General features: G+C 60.6%; 1 long non-coding RNA gene across 2 annotated transcripts in view; it reads right to left on the bottom strand.

Annotated features, from left to right (window-relative positions):
• Nucleotides 1–4,934: 4,934 nt before the first annotated feature.
• Nucleotides 4,935–10,638, bottom strand: part of LOC112470027 — a 35,344-nt gene continuing 29,640 nt past the window's right edge. For both annotated transcript variants that reach the window (XR_003042812.1, XR_003042813.1), the window contains exon 5: nucleotides 4,935–9,246. This is a non-coding gene — a long non-coding RNA (uncharacterized LOC112470027). The remainder of the gene's footprint in view (nucleotides 9,247–10,638) is intronic.

Here is a 10,638-nt window from a genome sequence, read left to right as displayed (position 1 = left end):
TGCACATAATCCTCTTCAAACACGTGCGTGCACACACACCTCAAACGCGTGTGCATGCACGCACACGCACACACAGTAACAGCGCCGTTGCCCAAAGGGCTTGCACTGTGGCAGGAAGACCACTAGTGAGCCTCTGGGGACAGTGGGAGACGCTAAGGGACATAGGGACTGTCTGCTGTGCTCACCGCATGGTGTCACGGTCACACACGCTGCCACGTAGCAGCGCATCTGCCGCCCGCCTCCTTCCTGTGCCTTTTTCCCAGAGTACCTGGTTTCCACTGAGACAGTTTTCCATGAAAACGGCTGAGGGCTCCAGCCCCGCCGCCCACGGGGACGGCCGCCAGCCACACTGGCCGTGGGCTCCAGGAAAGGGGCGAGTTCCAGTGGCGACGAGCTGCAGCCGAAAATCCTCGCCAGGTGCCCCGGACGTAGGACGGGGAGAGACACGGAGCAGCTCTCGATCGTTCGTGTCCGGGTTGCATGTTGAAACAATACTGCGGGTACATTCGGTTAATAAAATACGTTATTAAAACCAGTTTTACCTGTTCCTTTTACTTTTTTAATGTGTCCACTGAAATTTTTAAATTCTGTAGGTTGCTTGCACCTAGTTCCTATAGAGAGCCGGGGCCTAAGGCTCCCGGCCCCCCGGGTCCTGGTGTGACTTGTACGTGTGTATGTGTGGTATGTGTGGGGTATGTGTGTGATGCGTGTGTGGTTCCCACGCACCCCCTCAGTGCGGACAGCACCCTTGGGTCCTGCAGTGTCCAGGGGAAGCTGGCTGCCAGCTGCCCACACAGGGAGCACCCCTCCCCCCGTGAGGCTGTGGTACCCGCGGAGTTAGGGCTCCCGGGTCTGCCATGGCCTTCACCCCGGCTTCTGCATCCCTCTGCGCCCCCTTCTCTCCCAGGCCCCCGTAACGCACGCTGCCGTTTGGTTCCGCATTGTCCCTCGTTGCAGGAAAATTATGGGCTGTGTGGTTTTGCAGCCCGGACGCCCGTCTGCTGGCCGCCGGCGCTCGCCCGCTCGGCCCAAGGCTGCGTCGAGCACGTCTGCCCCCCACAGCGGTTCACGTTCAAGTTCCTGTTCCCTTGCCGTGGCTCGTCCCTGGGGTAGACAACTGTGGCCATGTCTGAGGAAGGGAGCAACCCCTCCAAGGCCCCTTCTGGGGTCAGCTCAGCCGAGGTCCCTAACTCCCTGCCCTGCAGGGGCACGGCTGTCCCCAGGAGCCTGCACGGCTCAGAGCCAGCCGGGGCCACTGGGAGAAGGGACATGGGGTTCACACGGGTCCACACGCTCCCGGACACGCACTGTCTGCCGCCCGCCCCCGCTTCCTGCATGCTCAAGCCCTGGCTGGCAGCTAACTGCCAGCTGTCAGGTCTCCGCAGGGCTCCCGGGGGTCATGGGAATGGCCCCACGTGCGGGGCAGGGCCGGGGGGGGAGGGGTGTCCCGCTTGGCGTGAGACAGCCCGGGACCTGCGGGCAGCTCCTCTGAGCGATTCTCCGCGTTGCTCAGGGCCCTGGCTCAGCCCTCGTCACCGCCGCGCACCCGTCACCAACGAGACCGTTGCTGTTTGTTCTATACACCGGCTCCCCGGGTAAGGTTCGGGACGATGAGAAATGTCTGAAGGAGGCACTGTGCAAACACCGTCAGCCCTGGGCAGGCCCGGCCTGCAGCGTGCGGCTCCCCTGGGAACGGGCATCTCGGTGCACTGCCCCCACCCCGGGAAACCCGTGAGGACTTTGGGGGGGTGGGAGGCGGATCCCTCCGGGCCCCTGCCTGGCCGCGGGGGGAGCTGGTCCTCGCCCCGGCGACAGCCCGGCTGCTCCTGCGAGAAGCAGGAGGAATCGTTCGACCTGAGCGCCCTTGACGATTCAGCCCCCAGCAAAGGGGGGCCTGGTGGCCGCGGGAGGGAAGCTGAGCTGCTCGGTGGAGGGAGGTAGGAGCGTCCGGGGGTGGGGGTGGGGGCCGTGCGCAGGTCTTCTGGGGGCTCCACCCGCAACAGGCCGGGGCAGAGAGAGCCCAGCAGGGCCCGGCATCGGGGGGTGACTCAGGGGAGTCCCCAGGCAGGCAGGAGGACGGCGGGGGTGGCTCCCCGAGACCGCAATGCTGACGCCCTTCCCTCTCCCCGTTCCCAGCCCACACCTGTCCCCGGGGGCAGCTCCTTTGTCAACAGGTCAACAGAAACCGCTCCTGTCACACGTCCCCGAAGGCGGGACCCCGAGAACCACGCGGTGGGGACGGGCGGCCGCCCTCGCTTTGCTCAGCTCCCCGCTCCAGCGAGGCCCTGCGGGGGGCGTCGGACCCCACCCGGCAGGGAGAGGCCAGTCCCTCAGACACGAGCATCTTGTCCACGGCCGCAGGGCGCTGATCCCACAGCTGGACCGGGCCTGGCATGGCCGGGCTTCCGCCGTTCGAGGCCCAGCCTCGGGCGGGTCCCCTCCACGCCCAGACAGACAGCCGGGGCTGGCATGTGCTTTGAGCTGCCGAGGCCGGACGAGAGCAGACCTGCCCGCCTTCTTCCCAGAGCAGGGCGGGTCCGCTGCCCTTTGCCAGGCAGGCGGAGCGGTTAGGTGAGGCTTCCCCCGGTGAAGCCGGGCCCAGGGCCGAGCAGAAACGCTCCCCTGCTTCGCAGCTCACCCTCCGCCCGAGGGAAGCCTGGAACCCTGGCTCATCCCTCCCGGAGCGCAGGATCCCCAGGAGCCAGCACGGCCGGGGGCAGGAGGGTGTGTCTCAGGCTGGGGGGCGCCGCTGGCAAGGGGGTCAGCCCTGTGCACCAGGCCAGGCTGGATGGAGCCAGCGGGACGGGAGGGAGGGACGGGGAGGAAGGAGGGAGGAGACACGGCCGAGCGCAGGAAAGGGACGAACACAAGGTGGAACTGGCCTCCGCCCTCTGCTGTCCCTCAGAATCCTCTTTGTCACCTTTAATTCTGCCGCGAGGAGAAGACTGGACCCCACAAACTCCCCACGAGGGCAAGAAAGATAAGCCCCACCTCCGGCCTCAGCTCGGCTTCCGGGCAGGACGCACACACTCTGCTGCCCGTTTTTCCCGCCCCCCCAACCCCGCTCACTCAGGACCCCCGCTAAGCGTGCCTGTCCGTCAGCGAGGGCTGTCACCTGAGCCTGCAGAAGCCCTCGTGGCAGTAAACCCGGCATCTGCCCCCTCCCCTCCCCCACTCACCCCGACAAGCCCAGGGGTGGGGATCCTCTCTAGACGCTCGGAGCACCCCAATCCTGCACACGCAGACGGAGCCGCTTCCTCGTTTGCATCTTAATGTCCCCAACGACAATCACGAAGGCTCGTGTGAGAAACCGAAGGAGGATGTGGGGGAATTCGGGCTAATTCGAAACCTCGACGCATTATACCGAACTGCAGAAGCTTCACGACGAGGCTTTAAAAAAATAACGGAAATCAATTTACCGCGAGAAAAGTGCCAGATGGGAACGAAACGCAATCCTGGCCTTTTCTGTTTTAGCCACGGTTTAGAAAAAGCAAGAAAAGTCCCCTCCTCCTGCCCGAACCTGCCTCAGCTCGGGCCGGGCGGGACCTCGCTGAAGTGTCACGTCCATCCGGCCACCCACTCGGCCACCCACCGCGTGCACCAAGTCCCGTCCCCTAGACGTCAGCTCTGCCCTCGAGGGCACCCGCGGGCCACCGGCTTGTCCCAGCTGCTGGCACCATGTCTACGGGCATCACCGCCCTGGCTGGGAGCCACAGCTGACCCCGCATTGCAGTCCCGAGAGCCCGGGAGCCTGCACAGTGCCGAGACGGACGGCGTCAGTCCTGGGACCTCGGGCAGAACGCCTCTGAGCTGCCGTCGGGGGTCGGGGGGAGAGCACCCCTGGTTCTTCACACCTGTCACTGTCCCCCACCCCCCAGCTCGCACGCTGCTCCAGCAATGGCGCCCACACCAGGCGCTCTCATGCCCGGCCCTCTTCCACCCTCTGAAAGTCGGGGTGCCCCCGGGCCAGGCGCCCCGCCTCTACTGGGCCTGTTCTCCACTTAAGACGAGCATTTCCCCGCAGGGAGACCACGGGCAGGCCTGGCCCCCGCTCGCCAGCCCAGGCGGCCTTCTGTGAAAGCGCCCGGCCTGCCAGGCTGCGGGGCCTGGCCACACGGACGGCTCCCTGGCCAAGGGTTACGTGCGATCCACACGGGTCCACAGCGCACCCACCTCCCCCCAAAACTGCGTCTCTGGCCTCGTATTTAACAGCCGATTCACTCTGAAAACAAATCCCAACCATCTTTGCCCGTGGCCCCCTGCCATGCTCTGTCCCATTGCTCGGGCAAGGGGACGGACGCACAGCCTGTCCGCATCAACGCCGAGCTCCAACGACAGGGGGCCGGGGTGGACCCCGGGCTGGAGGGGCGGACCCCAGGCTGGGGTGGACCCCGGTGGGCTGGCCTCCCAGACGCTCCTACAGACTGTCTTCCAAGCAGAGCTGCCAGATTTAACAAAAACAACAGGGGGTGCCCAGTAAAATCTGAATTTCAGATAAACGGCGCATGATCTTAGGATAAGTATGTCCCACACTGCGCGGGATGCGCTCATACCAGCGCTGAAAGTTACTTACTGATCGTCTCTGACTGGAATTCGCGGGGCGCGGGGCCCCCTGCGTTTCAGCTGGCACCGTCCTGCCGAGGGCAAGTCCAGTTCCGTCTCCTCAGTAAAATCGCCACTTCTGCTGAGTTTCACTCTCGTATGTTATGAAACCGGTGAGGTTTAGGAAAATGATATTGACCTTTAAACTAGAAGGAAGAGCCACGTGGTCTTTGCAGCAAAGAGCTAAGTTTTCCCTTTGACCTTGTTCACCCCCGACCTGGGTTTGGGCCTGCACCTCCCCCACCCCTCCTTGGCTCGGCAGCAGAACCAGGGCCCCATGGGGAACAGAACCAGTGAGGACTTGCTTCTTCCCCAGCCAGAGGATTCGGGGGCCGAGACGGTAACCGTGCCGGCGAGGTGACCGTGACCTCAGCTCGGCCGAAGCGTCCCGGTTCTGCTTTGGCTTGGGGGCAGGCTGGACTGTTACCCTCTGGCCAAGCTTCCTAGTGCCGGATCTGCCAGCGAGAGCCTGCCGTGGGCTGGAACAAGTCTCCAGGGACTAGAGAGGTGGCAGAATTAGACGCCACGGCCGGCCTCAGCCGTCGGTGCCCGGGGGGAGGAGCCGCCCACACAAAGCCACGAGCATGGCCCCGACCTGCAGCCCGCTGCTCCCTGCCCGCCGGGCACCGCTCTGCGAGGCACGGGCCGGCCACCTGTCACCTGCATGTGCTCCAGCCCTCGGATGAGCGTGAGCCCACGGGCACGCACGGAGGGCGGAGGGCTGTCTCTGCAGCATCCTGTCATTGAGGGACCGGCTTTAGTGGGGCCACCACAGAACCTGGGCCCCGGAGTCCCTCTGCCTGCCGTTCTCACCTGGGGCTCCTGACGCCCGAGGGGTTCGGCTGTTGACTTCTCCCAGGTGTGTGGAGTAGAGCTGACTGAGCTTCGTTCTTGGGAAAACTGAGACAATACTCTCTCGAATGGTGTCCTGTAAGCTGGGCTCCTGCCACGACCTTGCTGGGTGCAGCGTGGCTGAGGGGGTGCTAGGCCCTCCGCCCTGACAGCGTCCTGCCGGGTCCCACCGGCATCTGCGGTGGCCCCGAGCTCCGAGGAAAATGGCGGAGGGCTGGCATCTGGCAAATTCCTCAGTTAACGCAGCGTAGGGACCTGACTGGGCTTGTCTTCGGCCTGCCCTCGGGCTCAGACCGCTCTGGCTTCCTCCTGGCGTCTGCTGAGCACAGTGCCCTTTTCTAGTGCTGTTTGGAGTGACCTAGACCTTTGCCACAAATGGCTACGGATGGACCCCTTTAACAACGCCATCTGGGGAGTCGCAGGCCGGCGGGCGCCGCTCTGGCGTTGCCTGGGGCAGCAGCCACGGCCTCGAACCTAGTAAGGTTCACAGCCCGATGTCTCTCTGTGGCCGCAGAGGACGAGGTGTGGGCGTCCCCAGGCCTGTGGGTGGCGTCTGTGACGGGCCTGCTGAATCTGAGCCCAGCGGGTTTCGCAGTCAGGAGGCGTCTTCTGCATTCGACGGGCTCGGCTGGCGTCCGTGAGTCCAGAGGCGACGCTGCTGTCTGGCCGCCCGTTGACTCGAGGACGATCTGGGCCCGGCTGGCGCGAGCAAAGGCTTGGTCGTCCTGGGCCGGAGCCCTGGGCAGAGAGTGTGTCACCCAGTTCCTCCGGAGCCTGCGAGCAGGACAGGCGTGAGTAGCCCAAAGGCTCGCTGTGGGGGTCAGGGGAGGGCCGCCTTGCTCCGGTGAAAAAGGCGACCGTTCCGTGGGCCCCCGGGGAATCCGGGTCACGAGGATCGGCGTCCGAACCAATTTTCCTCAAATGTCACACGTCAAACGCTCACCGGCCGCGCTTCTCCGGGTGTCCCTGTATCCCTGCCCCCTCCCGATCTCCATGCCACAAAGATCTGCGACGCATTTTATGTCACGAAAGACGACCGTCCTTATCCGGCTCCTTCGGGGGAAGACGCAACTCGGCAGCTAACTCCAACCGGCGGTAGACGTGATTCATCAGTCCATCGCACCAGCCGCCCCATCTCTGCGGCAGGTGTGCACTCACCTGCAAAGTGCCGTGGGCCGAAGCATTCTCGGCTCCTCACAGGCCAGCGGCCCACGCCTCACGGTCTGAGCTTCCGAGGACCGAACTCACCAGGCTCCGAAGCCTCTCTCCCACGGTGCCCGCTTCAGTGTGCGGAGGGACACTTCTGCCTGTCACCAGCCCAGACGATTCTAACTGGAGGCGCTCATGAGACAGCACAGCCCCCTCTGTCTTCAGCACTGAGGTTCTGGCTGCTGGACACAGTGGCCTCCTGACGGTCACGAGCCATCCTTGGGATTTGCGGGGGGCGGGGGGTGGCGAGGAGGCAGGACGTGGAAGTCGGCCTTGCACACTGTCGGCTCTTACTCCCTCGGCGGACACAGGCCTACCCTGCCAGGTGACCGTGCAGGAATGGGGACTCATGTGCGTCTCCCTTTCGACTGGCTGTGGCCAGGCGTTCGCAGGTGACAGGAAGACTCGGCGCAGCTTCTCCGCGTTTGTTCTCACGTGAGCGCAGACCCTCCGCGTGGCGTTTGCCAAAAAGGGCCTCGGCCAGGTGGCCCTCGTATTTACGGAGCATTAAGCCATGAGCCAGCTGGTTACACGCCGCCGTCCCTGTCCTCAGCGTGGCCCGCCTGCCCCCCTCAGTGCGCCTCGCGCCCTCTGCTCGCTTTAAGTCAGCAAAGATGCTGCAGACTGTGATCGCCGCCTTCTGCGACTCGCCTGCCGATTGCTCCAGTAGCTTCTTTGAGAGCCAAGGACTGTCTGCAAGGCAGGGCCGGTGAAGGGAGAACAGCTCCGGGACAGGCGCGGCTGAGTGGCCTCGCGGGCCGGGGCTGTGCCAGGCCCATCACGGGGCGTCCGCCTGCCTCCCGGGGGCGCGTGGGGCCTTCCACGTGACTGCCACGTGCGGGCACAGGGTCCACAGGAAACCACCACTGGGCAATTCCTACTGTGGAGATCATAGGGTTCTCGGCTGTTGATTTATTTTTGTATTTTCCAGAAGCAGCATGATGGAAAAGAACGCTCAGATAGTTGACCTCAAAGCCATTTTAAATTAGGCTTTTATTAGGTTTTCTGCCACGGATCCATATCTAAAACATTAAAATTCCATGAAAATGGGTTTTCTGCACATGGCGAGCTATTGACGGATGCAGGGTTGCGAAGACCGTCGACGCCGGAGTGTCCCGGAGCGTCCGTAGAGCAGCCAGTTCAGCTCCTAGCCGGAGACCTTCACGCCCAGGGGGCTTCTGGGGGGTGGTGACCTGCGCTGGACAGGCTCTCCTGGGGACTCTCCCGCCCAGTGGAGACTGAGAACCATTCAAATGCTTCGTCACCCCATCTCCTGACTGGCCGAATAACAAAAGCACAGCAATGAGCTTATCACTTTAAAAAAGGCTTTTAAACAGAATAACAAAAACCGTTCTCCTTAAGGGAAGCCCAAATGAAGAACGTGGAAAACATTTAGAATATGAATTTCTTCAGAACGAACCACTGGTCAAGAAAGACCTCATCAGTCCTTCTCTTCGGGTCCCCAAAGCCAGTGCCACTCCCCTCCTACCGCAGAGGTCTCTCTCCAGTGGCTCGAGGTCTTGAGGTGCAGGTGGGGGTGTGGGGACGGGGGTTGGGGAAGGGCATGGCCCAGAGAGAGCTGCAAAGTGCCCTCTGCAGCTTGCCGCCCAGAAGTGGCCCGGTCTCCCATGCTCTCTCCCCGCACCCCCTGACCCGTCCTCTGTCCCTTTGAGTAAATCTCTCTTCCCATTGTCCTTTGGGTCTCAAAGTCTCAAAAGCACGCCCCTACTTCTTTGCGTCAGTTGGCGTTCTGTGCGTGCGTGCGTGTGTGTGTGTGTGTGTATCTGTACAGAAAAAAAGAGGACATTTTTTTTTATTTTAAGGTGATGACTCACACAACCGTGGGCATGATGTAGCCAAAACCTGCAGGGCAGGTGGGCAGGCAGCGGACCGAGAGAGGGGTCAGTGTCGCAGTTCACATCCGAAGGTCGTCTGCTGGCAGAATCCCCTCTTCCTCAGGAGACCTTTTTTTATTAACCTTTTTTTTTTATTAACGCTTCAACTGATTGGACGGGGCCCACCCACACAGCAGAGGGTGATCCGCTTTTCTCAAAGTCTGCCGATTTCAGTGTTAATCTCATCTAAAAAAAACAGCTTCAGAGAATCACCTGCAATAATGTTTGAGCCACTTTCCGGGTGCTGTGGCCCAGGCAAGGTAATACGTAAAATCAACCACCATTTCGCCCCGGTCCATCGGATCTGCAGACGGATCCACCACTTCTGAGAGCGTCACAGCTGCTCCCGACCACGTGGCTATCATCCCGGACGCAGCGGCTGCATAGAGCAGGTTTCTCAACGTTTACGACCTGGGTAGGTGTGTCCTGGTTGTGACTGATGGATCCAAGCGAACGTTTCTTGCACGTTCTCCCTTTTCCTTTCTCACCGGTTAATCCTGGAGGGGTGGAGGTCATCTCTGTCGGAGAAGTTGTTTAAGTCAATAGAAATTTAGGGAAACCAAAAGAAACACATCTCCATTTTGACAGAACGGTGCGAGGATTTGCGGGGGTCAGGGTCCCGGGCTTTTTGATCACCATCCTTTGTTTATAGGCTTTAAAAGTCTCTGTCGGTGACGCAAAAAAGCCTCTAAAAGCAGAAGGATTAAAGACGCGGGTTATAAAGACTGGAACAAAACAGACGGCGTGGCTCATGACGGATCCGTGAGCTCTCGAGGATATTAACATAAATAAAAATTCATCGCGAGAAATAATTACGTTCCCTAGCGCGGCCCACCCTCTAATCCTCCTGGCGCTGAAAAATAATGGGAAGGTTAACGCATTTCTCACATTTCTGAGCACGTTATTATTTCCTGCTTACACGAAAATTACATCAAAGCCATCGTTTGGAATCTGGGAGCGGATGACATAGACTAGACTCGGATAAAAGCTTAACCAAAATAGAAAAGCGATCTGGCATCGCTGACAATATTGTCACAAAAATATTACATTTTAGGGAGAGAATTTCTCGGAATCCAATAACAAACATGTCTAGCTGCTAAATTGAGTCATTTGCATGTCGCGGCAAAGTGAAAATACAATCATCTCATTTTTGCTGCCTAATAGGATTGCTGGGGGCGGGGCTGCCGACGGCCCTGGCTCCCCGCCTGGTGCCCGGCATCTCCCCGCCTGGTGCCCGGCATCTCCCCGCCTGGTGCCCGGCACCCCCGCCCTCCGTGCGCCCCCCCCGCCCTGGACCTTTTTCCTTCTTTCTGCTCCACCTTTATTTTCATCATTATTCTCCATCCCACACTCTGTTCTTCCCTTTTCTATGCATTTCTCATTCACCCAGAGCGACTCCGGCTGACGGCCGTGAACTCCTTCCCGGGTATTAGCAGAGAGAATGAACCATCGGTTCTCGGCCTTTCTCTTGGGGGACCTTCTTCTCCCGCCGAGTCTGGTGTTGTCGTCAGAGTTGCTGCCATTTTCCTGGCTACCTCTCTGCAGGTCGGGTCCGGAGGGTGCGTGGACAGGGCCATCCACGAGGAGGGGCAGAAGAAATCCCGCCGGGTCCGGCCAAAGGCGCAGGGCGCTCGCTGAAGTCGTGTGGACACGCACGCGTGTGTCTTGGTCACGTCCTCTGTTCTGCCTAAATTATCTGATCGTCACTAAAGCCATCGGGACGGAATGGCATGGGGGTGAGGACGGACGGATCGGACATTGAACTGCCTGGGCTCAAATGCCCGCTCGTTCGAGAACATGAAAACTGGACTTTTTTCTGTTCCTTAGTTTCCTTATGTATGAAATATAAATAAAAACAGGTCTTCACTCATGGCGCTGCGGGGAAGATTAAATAAGGTAATGGACTCGAAACACCTCATAGGCCACGTTGCACGGCGTGTGCGCAGCGCGTATGACCCTCAGGCCACACCCCCGGGAGTGTGACAAATACCCCATTTCTGCATTTGCTAATAAATCGGCCTCCTCTCCCTGGCACTTAATTCCACCTCACATATTTGGGGGTTTCCCTTCAGATCTTTTT

Source organism: Pteropus alecto, unplaced genomic scaffold, assembly GCF_000325575.1.
Source record: "Pteropus alecto unplaced genomic scaffold, ASM32557v1 scaffold189, whole genome shotgun sequence".
In the NCBI taxonomy this organism is placed as follows: Eukaryota; Metazoa; Chordata; class Mammalia; order Chiroptera; family Pteropodidae; genus Pteropus; species Pteropus alecto.
Note: the sequence above shows the minus strand (reverse complement) of the source record. Positions and strands in the feature narration are given on the sequence as shown.